The sequence below is a fragment of the Arvicola amphibius genome, chromosome 1 (genome assembly GCF_903992535.2).
Source record: "Arvicola amphibius chromosome 1, mArvAmp1.2, whole genome shotgun sequence".
Classification (NCBI taxonomy): Eukaryota; Metazoa; Chordata; class Mammalia; order Rodentia; family Cricetidae; genus Arvicola; species Arvicola amphibius.
In genome coordinates this window covers 28,679,575-28,693,503 of record NC_052047.1, presented here as the reverse complement: position 1 = coordinate 28,693,503, position 13,929 = coordinate 28,679,575, and the positions used below count along the sequence as shown (strand labels likewise).

Below are 13,929 nucleotides of genomic sequence, written 5' to 3'. Positions count from 1 at the left end.
GAACTGTTAGCTTACAACAAACACCTTCCTCCTCCAGTTAGCTTTCTGTTGGGGTATTTTATCAGAGCAGTAGAGATGAAACTAGACCGGGAGGCCACTAGAGCAAGATGGCCCTGGTGGGCTTTGGCACCCTCTTTCTTCTTCCAAGGCACCCTGAAAGCTCAAAGAAAGTGAATGGATAAATGCGTCACTAGGCTTCACTGAGCATTTGTATGCTACTGAAAGAACCAATTTCACCCTAAATGGTCTCTGAAATTGTTTCCTGAGTCCCAATTTCTAGCAGGAGGAGATTCCATATCATCAAAGGAATCCCAGCGGGCACAGAGAGCTCAGGTGTGGAGTTCTTGCTCATCAGGCACAAGGCCCAGCACTGTGAAACTGAATAAAAAAGGAAATCAGTGAGAGAATTAAGATGCTCCCTCCATTGTCGGAATGGCAGCTATGTCTTGCACCAGTATCCTCTCAAAGGTGACGCACAGATACTGCATTGAAAGGAACTTTTGAGAGTGGTCCTTCTATAAAACAGATCATCCCGCCCTCGGGTAGACCTTTATATCAGGGGAAATGTTTATATACTGAGTGTGAGAATTTGTCTCCTGATAGCTCTGCCCACTCTGGGGCGCATAGAATTGCCCTGGAGAACTTAGAGTATGAACAGATCCTTAGTGCTTTAGTATTTGAAGATATGACCCTCTCTGGACTGAACTGGATCCATCCAGTTTCTAGTCTCTATGAAGCTGACCAACTCTTCTCAGCAAGCATCCCAATCTGTCAGTGTGTCTCCTACACTGGAAAGGGTAAGTCCAAAACTCCAGGAGGGAGGGAAGCGAGTATCTGGGTTGTTGAGTATCCTAAGGCTATCCATTTTCAGCCAGCCTAGAATGCTTCCTCAATGCTGTAGGTGGGTGGGTAGGTGGCCGCCCAGGAGATGCTGCCCTGAGTACTGGTGGGAATCATTGACTATGAAGGGGAGAAAAAAGATGGGGGAGACAGAAGAAGACAAAGAGAGAAGAGATGGATAGTGAGAGAGAGAGAGAGAGAGAGAGAGAGAGAGAGAGAGAGAGAGAGAGAGAGAGAGAGAGAGAGAGAGAGAGAGAGAGCGCCATCCTTGTGTGAGGGTTCTAAATTCTGGCTTCAACTGACCACAGGCTGGGGTCAGGGAAGGCATCTATACTAAATATATAACCTTTCCCTGTTATCATTATCCCTTAAAACTTCAGCAGAACAACACAATTACACTGTATTAGATAATGTAAGTAATTTAGAAAAGATTTAGGGCACACAGGAGGATTTATTATTAAATGCAAATAATGCACCGTTTTAAAGAAGGAACTCTATGTCTGTGGGCAGGAAGGAAGTTCTGGAAGCATCCAATCTGCAGAGGGACAGCACTCATAGGTAGACAGATGGATTGAGAGATAAGAGCTGGGTTTTAAGGAGAAGCATAAACAACGTCTGTGGACATGACTGAGAAGATGGAAAGCTATTTAGTGTCTTTATATAAACAGAAGAAGTCTTTCAGCGGCTAGATAGTCTGGTATTAGTGCCCACAGTATTCTGTTAGTTCCTAGAACAGACGGTATTTGGGACATTTTGGGCTCCCGTCTCATTAATTTCATTTTTAACTATATGAACCACACGCAATGCAAGAAAACAAAAACAGAAACCAATTAAACACACAATCAGTGATATGTTTCCTGCCCAAATCACAAACGTTAATATCCACTGAAATTTCCCAGCATGTGAAAAGGTTGAATTGATGAGCAGAGAGAAGCCCATGGATGAGCAAGCGACAGGAAGAAATAGAACCGTTCGGCTCCAGCCACCTCCTCCACCCAAAACAAGAGCACTTGGAAAGGAAAGCATCCGGGGAGGCCTGCTTGTCATCCTAGAAACATTCTCATCGCCACGGTTGTTCCAAAGATGGGGAAGAGGCAATGGCTGGAAGCCTCGCCTACAGAAAGCTTCTCACTATCACAGTGTGTGGAGAAAGCCCGTCAAATCTAGCCCTACAAAACACACTTATCCCGCTAGTGCTGTGCTGAGCCGTGCCACAGCATGAGGAAAGAAAGAAACGAAGAAAATTCCTAAATAAGCGTAGCTTCCCAAGCTGTCTTTAAATTAGTTCTGACCCTTTATTCAACAGAGGCTGTTGCCTCCCTTTCAATTTTTCAAAAAAGCACTGAGTACTTAGCTTCACTGTCACCATGGCAACACCTAGGTCTTCCAAAGAGGCTTAACTGAAGAATGAAGACCCACTCCGAAAGTGGGCAGGGCTATTCCATGGCTGGCATCCTGGACTGGCTACAAAGGGAAGAGGAGGGGCTGAGCCAAGCACTGGCATTCATCTCTCACTGCTTCCTGACTGTGGGTGCAGTGTGGCCGGTGCCTCACACTTCGGCCTCCCCCGCCATGGTGGTCTAGAACCCTTCAAACCGTGAGTGGTGTGTGTGTGTGTGTGTCTTTCCTTGTTTTGCCTTTCTCAGGTACTTTGTCACAACAATGGGGAGACTAATATAAAGATTATTAAAGTCACATTACTGAATGTCTTTTGCTTTTTTTTTTGGCTCCTCACATTCCGCACTCCAAGGCGAGCGCCTTACATGCTTCACCTATAAACAAGGCCTTATCAGTAATTTCCTTAGAAGTTCGAGTAGGGAAAGTGGGGTGTCACCACCGTGGCTTAGACCCAGCCCTGGGATTAATAGCCTTGGTGAGTCTTCATATTTTCCTTGCATCAGTCCTGGTAGCCAGCCAGGTGCAATGAGGAAACCGTGGCCTTGGCCAATGCCTCAGAGGTGCGCCACCAAGCTGTAAGCTCTACAGCGGTTACAGCTCCACCTCATTTTGTGCTTGGTAGAGACACCAGGTGCGCAACTTGCTGAAGGGTTCACAAGAGGGGCACCTTGCTTCAGCAAAGGGAGAGGAAGTGCAGAGCTGGCCGAGAGGAGAGAGCAAGGCATCTGGGTCCTGCAGAAGCTTTGCTGCCTGAGTTCATGAGACCCCAGCCAAGCCATGAGCCCTTCTTGTCATTGAGGACAGTGCCCAGATGTGGCAACCAGCAGGAGGCTCTGCCCTCCTGGAGGGGGGTGTTCATGCCATGATGTGGGGAAAAGACGGTGGCAGGGTCTTACTATTTAGCCCAAGCTGACCATGACCATGCACTCCTCCTGCCTTAGTCTCCGGAGTGCTGAGATTCTAAGTATTTACCGCCACACTGGGCCTTGCTTTGGAATGATGACTAACAGTTGTTCAAAAATCTTTTTATCCCTCAACCAACCCTAAGGTTCACAATGTATTTTAAATGTATCCAGACTAGGCCTATACCAAATGATCACTCAGGTAATTTAGCGCCAAGAAATGGAGCCTGGGGAGAAGGGCTTGGAGAAGTAGCTCAGCTGATGAAGTGCTTGCCTTAAAACCACAGGAACCTGAATTCAAACCCCAGATTCCACCTCCCTCCAAATTCCTCCTCCCCCCCCCCCAAACAACTAAGCAAACAAAAAGCGTTGCCTTAAGGCAGAAGCTTTACTCTCAGCACCAAGGAACAGACAGATCTCTGAGTCAATCTAACTTTGGGAAAACCCTAGGTCAAATGAGAGCCCAGTCTCAAAAAAACAAGGTGAATGGTTGTTGTAAGGATGCCGCTTGTTCGTTCCTGGCTGCCCAGACCATGAAATAATCACACAAAAACTGTATTAATTAAACACTGCTTGGTCTATTAGCTTATGCTTATTTCTAGCTCACTCTTATCTCTTAAATTAACCCATTTCTATCATTTTATATTTTATCATGAGGTTTGTGGCCTACCGGCAAGGTTCCCACCACCAGCTTGTGTCTTTCTCCTCTGGTGGCTCCATGGCATCTCTCGACTCCGCCTTCTTTCTCCCAGCATTCAGTTTGGTCCTCTACCATCTGTCCCCCCAGCTCTGCTGTGCCCTATCACAGGCCAAGCCGGTTTTCTTTATTAACCAATAAAAGCAACACATATACAACATATACAGAAGCACCTCACACCACATGGTGCCTAAGGAATGACATGCCCAAGGTTGTCCTCTGTCCTCCACATATGCATACAGACACCCACACATACACCCAAGGTTCCCCTCTGTCCTCCATAGACACATATGTGCACCCATGCACACACATATACCAAAGGTTGTCCTTTGTCCTCCACATATGCGTGTGTACAGCCACACATGCATGTGTATCTCCCATGAACTCAAACGCACATGGAATAGAAGCCGAGCCTGGTCTGGAGGTGTAGGCTCTGGACTCTGATGGTGTGCTTTTCTGAGATGTGGGAGACCCTAGGTTCAGTGCCTACCATCACAACATGACAGGAAGAAAAAACAAAAAACAAAAAAGACACCTGAGGCGTAGAGGGCGATGCTACAAAACCTTTAAGCTGGATCACTGTCAGGCAACATGGGGACTTAGTATTCCAAACTGGCTGCTGGGCCCACACCCCTGCCAAAGCCAGGACACTCATTCCTAAGCAGACGCTTAGCTATGGAGAAGCCCAGTGGACCAGTGCCAATAACTGCTTCCCACAGTGATCCTGGCCACCTGCTCGCTTTCTAAAGGAATTTGCCCAGCAGGCGCATTTGTCTCAATAGTGCCCTGGTCCTGGCTGACCCTCTTAAAGTGGATTATTTGGGGAAAGCAATTCCCAAAGTCGAGATAAGCCCTCTCTCTTTATCAATCTTACTTATGCCTTGAATTCCCAATACACTCAGTGAGCACCAAAGATTCTGATAAATGTGTGATCTTATTAAGTAATGATTATGAACTAAGATACATTTTTCCTTGGCTTACAGACATATATAAGCAGGACAAATCTGGCGCTTCAGTGACCTCAATACAGACAGAGTCACATATGGGATAAATAAAAATCTTCAAATGATGAGCCAGGGTTGGAGGAGGAATCTGGGGAGGGACATGCACTTCACCTTGGGAGACTGAGGCAGGTACTGGCAGCCTGCTATGCTGCAAGGGTTGTGGTTAGCTCTGCCTCTGCGTACCTTCCCCCAAGGTCTCAAAGAGGGAGCGAGAGACTCATTAAAGAAATCTGTAAATGGCATTCACCTGCACACTGTTTCAAACACGAGGAAGAACAGAAGGAAGCTATAGAGGGTCTCCACCGAGGTCAGAATCTGCCAGGAAATTACAGACCCAAACAAGAGACGACCGAACACATCTGGAGTCAATAACAGGGAACACAGATCTTCAGAAAGTGGGAAAGACGAGGGACATGGTTGAGTGAAGGGAGTCCCCCGTGGTTAGCCAATTACAAATGAGGCCAGGGAATGGCTTTTCACAGCCTTCCAGAAACGAGCCTTATCTCCCTTGACAGGAGACCTCACCGCTCTTGCCCTGGATGTCACGGTGCACCTGCCATCCTTGGGTCTGTCTGTAAGTGCTCAGTCTCCGAAAAGATGCCCTCCCACTCCTAGTCTAGAAACATCAACTCCCGCAAAGGACACACAATTAAAGCAGAGGTACTCATATGAGCAAGGGCTCTACTGCTGCAAAATATTCCTGACTCCTGGAAAGCCCTGACATTAGGAAAGAATGGGAAAGAAACAGCCTGCAAGCTGGTGTCCAACCCCTCTAAGCTGACCATGTCAGGAAGGGGCCTTAAAACAAACAGAAAAACCAGTTATCCAAGTTTTAGGAAGTACACGAGGAAATATATTTGAATTCTAAACATTTTCCAACTATTTCCATTCTACAGATGTATGTTGACTGCCCCCATATAAGCAGGACAAATCTGGCGCTTCAGTGACCTCAATACAGACAGAGTCACATATGGGATAAATAAAAATCTTCAAATGATGAGCCAGGGTTGGAGGAGGAATCTGGGGAGGGACATGCACTTCACCTTGGGAGACTGAGGCAGGTACTGGCAGCCTGCTATGATTGAGATTTGCCTTGAAGTCTGTGGGGACTCCCAGAGAGACTCTAATGCCATCTTCATGGATTTCAAGTTTAGTTAGAATAGGGGTTCGATAGTGGAAGATAAATGGCAGAAACAAGAAGTTGCACTGAAGCATTGCAGAAGGAACGAGAGAACCACACAGGGAGGCCCAGGAAATGAACAGTTGCCAGGATGGCTCACAAAAGGTGACTGGGGGCTAAGGGCTGTGGCTCAGATGACAGAGTGTCTGCGTAACATACACAAGTCCAGGGTCCCATCTTCAGCACCACACACTGGGCATCGGTGGTATATGCCTTAATCTCAGTCCTCGGGAAGTGGGGAGAGGCGTTCAAGGTCACCCTCAGCTATACAGGGAGGTCAAAGTGACATGAGGCCCTGTCTTTAAAAAAAAATTAATGCGCAAAACCCATAACCCAAAGTGAATAGGATTTTGACAAATGAGAGGAAATTCCGAGAGGGGAGAGCCTGGCCAAACACATCCATCAAGGACAAGAATGGACACAGGGCTCGGTGACTCTGTGGTTTTAAAACATTTTTTAAATGTTTTTTAGAAGTCACGGATTTTCTTTTTTGAGTCAAGGCCTCACTATATGTAGCCCAGCTGGCTTCACACTTAGAGTGACCCAGGCTATCCTGACACTCAGGACCCTCCCTGACCCTCCCAGGTGTTGGATGCTGGTGTGAGCACTGATGAGAAATGACAAGATTTGGGGTTGGGCAAGGATCTTAGGTTCTCACCAAGTGAGGAAATGCTTCAACGTACCCATGGGTGATGTGCCAGTTACTTTTCCAAACACTTGCAGTGATAGAGGCCTGGGTAGTTTTCAAAGATCCAAGTTCTTTCTTATTACTTTGACTTTTGGCTATTGTTCTGACTTTTTGTGTTCAGCGTATGTCACAGCACTCCTTCAAAACATGACATTTGTCCCTCGAATTTAAGACAACACTGGCTCTCCCTTGTCTTGTTTCTGGTCCTTCCAACTGTCTTTGTGCATAGCATCTTCTAGAAAAGTTTCTAACTTGTTAAGTTCCCTTCAAGCAATAGCACTTAGAAGTAGACATTGATCTGCTTATCCTGAAGTAGGGGGATCAAGATTCAGTGGGATGATAACCTCCCGGAGTATGACCTGACCCATCTTCCGTTGCAATCTATGCTGGCTTCTACTGCACTCCTTCTGTAGATATGTCGCAGTGTTGATGGAAGATTGCATTAGAGCACAACCCCCTCCCCACCCTGCCTTGAATGTAGGAATAAAGGAGGGCAGTAGCGAATGCTGCCAACACCAACTCCTCCTTGCCTAAACTTCACTCAGTGTGTCTACATCAGAGGTTCTCAACCTGTCGGTCATGACCTCTTCGGTGGTAGAACAACTCTTTCAGGGGGTTGCATATCAGATATTTACATTATGATTCATAACAGTGGCAAAATTCTAGTTATGAAGTAGCAACGAAATAATTTTATGGTTGGGGGGTGTCACCACAACATGAGGAACTGTATTAAAGGATTATAGCATTAGGAAGGTTGAAAACCGCTTCTCTATATGAAGATTTCTCCAGAAACAGATGGAAATGGCAGAAAATATGAACATAAGTTGCCGAGTGAGTGCAGTGGCTAAAATGATACCCCTGCCCCCCACAAAGGCACGTCCATGTTTATTCCCAGAACTTGGAAGCTGACACAATTGGGAAATTTGCCTTTGAAAGTGTCATAAAGTATTGGACCTTGAGATGAGATCATATTGATTACCTGAGTAATCTATTAATCTAGTCCTTAGAAGACAAGACTCAGAAGCAGAGGCAGCGTGAGGACTTAGCCATATGCCAAGTGACCTCTGGTCTCACAGAAGCTGGAAGAGGCAGAGGAAGGTTCTCTCTCTCACCTTCACAGACAGACTGTGGCCCTGCTGATGCCTTGATTTCAAACTTCTACACACTCCAGAATTGAAAGAATAGACAAGTTGTGTGAAGCCTCTGAGCTTACGGTCGTCAGCTATGCCAGGCATAAGATACTAACCCAGGAGAATGTGTGTTCCTGAGGTGGACCCCACAGGAACAGGGTAAATATTCCCAGTGACCCACTCCAACCCTTCTCCACATGGCCAAGTGACAGGGCAAACATTTTGAGACGGCAACCCCTGAGACTCCTGTATATTTAGGGATAGCAATCCTTCCCCAGTGTAAAAATCTAATGATTTCTTTAGCTCACTAATAAGTTAAAATGCAGATGTCTTTAGAGGTGACTGTAAAACCACTTTACACGGGCCTCCAGGGGCCACAGATAGAATGGCTGAGTGTGCGCACACCGTGGAAGATGTCATACAAGTATGACCATAATACTTAACGAGTAGCTTGAAAACACACGGTGACTCATGTGTTAATGGGAGGATGCATGAGCCTGAGCATGCAGCGTTCTATTCAAAAGAGGCCACGTGACTAACAGACTTTAGTCACAAGCAAGTTATACAAATCATCTCAACAGATAGCAATGGCGTATTTAAACCTCCCATCATGCAGATGCTGTTGCCATGCTGTGTGCCAAGAAGCTATTAGAGGGATTCCTAGAGAGCTTCCACTCAGCTGCTGGCGAAGTCTCATGTCCCTGTGACAAATGCATCAAACACAAGAAGCCAGTCCGAGTCACTAGGAAACAATGGTGGTATTTAAGAGGACATGTTCCAAACTAAAATCCTTTATGTCAAAAAAAATGACAAGAAAACCTTCCTGGTTACGTGGAATGGAACTTTGAAGAGTACTAGTCGACCCACAAAGACGGAACAAGGCTCCCTGGGAAGGGAGGAGGAATTGATTCCTTGAGAGGAGTAGAAGAAGCAAAAAGGGATAAGAAAAATAAACTATTCTAAAATCTGCGTATCTCCAGTTTGGGAGTCAGCTCACCCTCCCTTTCTGAAGTGGCAACGCCTTTGCTCCTTTCTGTTTGACATAAAATTTTAACCTGCGGTTACTACTTTCAATAAGCAATTTTCTACAGGTTAGGGGAGATGCTGGTACTAGACATGCGCTTCTCTCATGCGATCCTTAAAACGATTGTCCACTGTGTATTTTCACGTTACATGTGAAACACAAACTGATCACCCATTCATCCATCATCAACCATCTATCTGTCTACCCATCCACTCTATCATCTATCAATAAATCTATTTATCCGTTATCCATCCACACATCTATTCGCTTTCCACCCATCCATCTGTCTATCAACCCAACCACCAAGCGTTCCAGATGTTAAATATACCAAACAGTGATCACTTTCAGCGACAATACACTCAGCACCCCACTAGGGTACCTGTTGTGGTTTTGGAAACACTGGTTCATAGAACTGCTTTCTCCCCCTTGCAGTATGTGTCTGTGCTGGTAAACCATAGACCACTGTGGTAAACAATATCCTTGTGCCGTAGGACACAGAGTAAGGAGGGGACGACAGAGGTGGGAAGTTAGAGGAGACAGCCAACATTCTATGACCCTGATCTCAGCCCCCTGTAAGGCTCTGTACTTAGCAACTTTTATGATTTTCATATCAATCCTTATTCTTTGGAGACGGTACCTGGTTGGAATCTAATTCACCCAGGAAGAATGACTCGCAGTCTCCTTCAAAGAGTTTTGAAAGGCTCCTGATTGTTTGGAGATACTGTCAGAGGACAGTCAACTTTACCACCCACATAAAAGTGAGTCTGGCATGCTGGCATATAAATATCAAGAATAGTTCCATGCTACCAGAAAGTCCAGAGATACCAAGGTCGGGAGGAGCCTGCCTCTGTAGCTCCAAGCCAAGCAGATCTTCTTGACTCCACCTTAGGTGTGCAGGATTTTAATTACAGGAGAGAAAATGCTGAGGGGTGCAGCTGTGGGTCCATACTGCAGGAAGATGCTTGGATCCCATCTTGTCCACCAGATTGCTACACCTGCTGGTCTGTAAAAAACTAGGAATCAGCCGGGCGGTGGTGGCGCACGCCTTTAATCCCAGCACTCGGGAGGCAGAGGCAGGCGGATCTCTGTGAGTTCGAGACCAGCCTGGTCTACAAGAGCTAGTTCCAGGACAGGCTCCAAAGCTACAGAGAAACCCTGTCTCGAAAAACCAAAAAAAAACAAAAACAAAAACAAAAAAAAACTAGGAATCACCCTGGCAACTATTCTACCCCAGACGGCTAAGACAACAGCATGGTCTTGGTTTAACAGACTTTCTTCTAAGCCTATAGAGGTCTTCCCAGGAAAATGTTCTGTCCAATCAGCAGCCGTTTCCATTATTATGTTCAGACCGAAGCATGAGCTAAGACTTCTGACAGTAGTTAATGCAACACATGTGTCCTGGAATACTACAGCACTTTACCTGAGCACCTAGCGTGTCAGGGACTTCACACATGACCACTGCTGTTCATCACAGGCATCCTGGGTAGCTACGAATCCTGTTTTCCAGGTGATCAGACTGAGGCAAAAATATTAGGTGCCTCCCGTAGGCTACTGTTGCGTTGACAACCTGGTCTGTCTAGTCCTTACCACCATGCCTTCTTCTCAAGAAAATCACATGGGTACTAGTTAACGTGGTGCCAGGGCCATTCCAAACAGGCTCAATAAAACCTTTCCAGGGCATTAAAAAAAAAGTACATGGTAGAACTGAGCTTTGGTCCCAGACAGTCTGATGCCAAAGACCAGCTCCCTGTTGAAGAATGGCAGCACCACTTTGCCTAAATAAGATCATCATACCCCATGAGGTACCGCCCACCCCTGCTCTCCATTACTCTGACCTGTGAGTTCAGGCTAAGAGCCTCTCCAACTTCTATGATTGGATGTAGAGGGCAAGGAAAATGATGGGCAAGGAGGGTGAGGTTCTTTCTTAAAGTCCCCTTCAGCAAATTGTAGTATGTTCAAGGTTAGAATCCATAGTCCTCAGCTCACTGGAATGGCAGAAATGTATGTTATGCTTTGGGAAGAGGGTAAAGCCAGAAGCTCCCAGGGGGGTTGGGAACACATATACTCTGACACAATGACTCAAGGTCATAGAAGGGCACAGCATATTCTACTTAAGGGAGTGATCCTATTCAAAGAACTCATGATTCTCCCCTGCCCAGAATGGTACATGTTGCAAATTATCTGTCCCCTCTCACATTGGGCTGGCCAGGTGCTCATGGAGTCCCAGGTGGAGGACATTTATCTACAAGATTAGAGGGGACCAAGTACCCCAGGTCACTTAGGGTGGTGGTGATGGGTGGTAGCATGACCGAAAGCAGACCGAGTTCCCTGCCAGTCAGATTCCAGCAAATGACAATGAGATCTCTCCCGAGAGCCTACAAGGAACTTGCACTTTGGGGATGTCTCAGAGAGCCTTGAGTTGGGGAAAGGAAGAAAATAGCGACCACCCCAGAATTGGCTTTGCCAAGGGGGCTGGCAGATACACACTGTTTGGCCTAGTGAATGACAGCTCATTCATTCTCTTCCCTCCGGACTGTTGTGTTTCTCCAAACTGTTAAGATAGGGTTAATTACTGATAATTAATTACAGTAATAAGAGCAGGATTCCCAACAATTGCAGCCACAGGAGAGCTAGGAGGCTCACACAAGTCCAGTAGGCTCCCAGGGAATTCCTCCAGCAGAGGCAGACTTGGCTTAGATTAGCCCGTGGCTCAGTATCAGATGCAGTTTACTGCAAGCTCTGCCTATGCTCAGAACCACATTCTAGCACATGGTGCTTATCTCTCATCCTCCTGAGGAAGAAACGGAGGTCCAGAGAAATTCAGTAAGCTGTTCAAGGATGTACAATTTCCCATCACACCTTGTAAACACCTGAACCAATGGAGTTGTCACGGGGACTTCTTGGGGAACAAACATGTAAATTATCCGACAAGCTGCCCCCGTACTGGACATTCTGACTCTGGTACTCTCGTTCCTGTCTTTTTTTCCCCTTATATTAGGGGCAATAACATATACAGCATTATTTTTCTAAACAGTCAAACTATGATGAAATGATTTAATCTTAAGTCCATTATTGTAAAAATAACCGATTAACCAGGCGAACCAGCGGGGGATGAAAACGTGCAGGGGTTTGAGACATCCAAGACGAATTTTTACCTAGAAAATCTAGGGGGGCAATCCGTCCTCACTCGGCTCACAAACCTGAGAACGTTTGTAAGGCGTAAGCAGCAGTCGCTTTGCAAACTCGTGAGCTTAGAGGACAACAGGCACAAAGGTCAGAGAGAGAAGAAAATGTGAGCTTCCCACGAGTCAGAGGGAAGCTGGCAACGAGAACAAGCCGATGCTTAGCAGGAAGAAGCAACTTACTTGTTTCAGTTTATACTCTTGGAGAATAGACATACTCTCTTAATTTCTAGAGGGCTCTATATGAGCGTATTTCCTAATAGATTATTCCCTTACAAAGACATCTGCTAACTTAAGTCCCGGGAAAGCAACTAATGGAGGACTATGAAATGAAGGTCCCACTCAGTCCTCTCCTGGAGTTTCCCCGGCTAATTCTGTAACAAGCTGGATCAGGAAATGGTCCCTCTGCTCTCCTTAATAACAGTATAACTGGTGGAGCCGGGCTCCTGGGGCTGTCCCGAGCCAGTTAGGTGATCTGAATTAAACAAAAATGGATCCTTGAGATAAAACTACTTTAAAAGTCACGTCCTAGCAGAGCAACCACCTCTACACACTCCATTAAAAGCAAGATGCTGACAACAAAAGAGTTTCAACAACTTAAAACCCAGACCTGGCGTTAACATTCTTGTGGCCTTGGAGGAGTAATCTTTAACCAAAGGTCAGCAGGCAGCCTCCCTGGCCTGAAGGTAAACAGTTCTAATCCAGAAGGCTGACTGTTTTCCACAAGCAAAGGAAACTGAAGGCTTTTTTTTTCAAACCTAAAAAACTAAAAACGTGCTTATAATAGGGAACCAGAATTTACCGGCTTCAGGACTTGTAAGCGACACACACACAACTAGAAAAGTATTACAGAAGCATGAGTTTGGAATACAAGGGGGGGGGGGGGGGAATAAAGACAGTCTGAATTTTGTGTTCCCAGCCCCCCACAAAACAGGCTGAACTGGTCTTCACATTTGTACTAAGTTTCAAAAACAATCTCACTTCTCTTTTCTCTGGGGTTTCAAAAAGAATCAGATAACTTCACCGACAAGCAGAGGCTAGATCAATAATCAGAAAATAAAAATGATTAAATTATCTGTCCAGGACAATGCTATAAGCCAGAGGAAGATCCGTACAGACATTCTCTACTCTTGAGAGTGTTACTCTGAAGGAGCCGGTTCAGGGAGGGTTTTTCATTCAAATTCCTTGTTCAGACCCTGTAAAGGTCAGTGGTCTAAGGGCCAAGAGAGGAGAATGGAGTTCCTGCTCACCTGTTCAGAGGTGTTTGGGGCTTTCAAAGCTGCAGCAGCCAGCCAGTTTTCATCCCTTGTGGTAGAAGCTTCTAGGGCCGCCTGAGCTGTGACCAGTCTCAACTTCGGTGTACAGGTGGCTGGAGGAAGGAGGAGAGTATTGGTTGGCTCAGAGCAGGAAATGTGTGACCTCACGGAAGTCTGGCTAAGACCTGAGGGACTAAAACATCCCAGGAGGCCCCGCCCCCACCCCTGTCAGTCAATTACCTGAATACCTGGGAGCAGGTAGGTGGCGTCTCTCAGGACAAATGAATCAGTTAGAGCAATTTGCCCGATGGAATTTACTTTCCTTTCTGAGAGCATAGCACGTGCCCAGCCCCGTGTGCAGATCTGAAGGCATATGCCAGATCGTTTCCCAGGCAGACCTCATACGCCTGATTGTTTCCAGGGCCCTCCCAAGCCCACACAGCTGCCAACATCAGAATTAAAAGGGAAGTTTTTGTTTGCTTTTGTTTTTGTGGGTGCAAAAAAGGGAAAAGGTTGTGAAGATTTGCCGTATCTGGGATTTGTCCCCCAAATGCCTTTCCGAATCGCATCCCTTTGAGTGCCAAGTGTTTTCCTGTTGCACTGTTATAACAAACTGAAGGTGACATTA

General features: G+C 46.1%; 1 protein-coding gene across 1 annotated transcript in view; it reads right to left on the bottom strand.

Moving 5' to 3' along the window:
• Positions 1–13,402, bottom strand: part of Lnx1 (ligand of numb-protein X 1) — a 111,218-nt gene extending 97,816 nt beyond the window's left edge. Inside the window, exon 1 of the mRNA XM_038319288.1 lies at positions 13,296–13,402. The gene's annotated coding sequence lies outside the window, so the exon portion shown is untranslated. The remainder of the gene's footprint in view (positions 1–13,295) is intronic.
• Between the last annotated feature and the right edge of the window lie 527 nt (positions 13,403–13,929).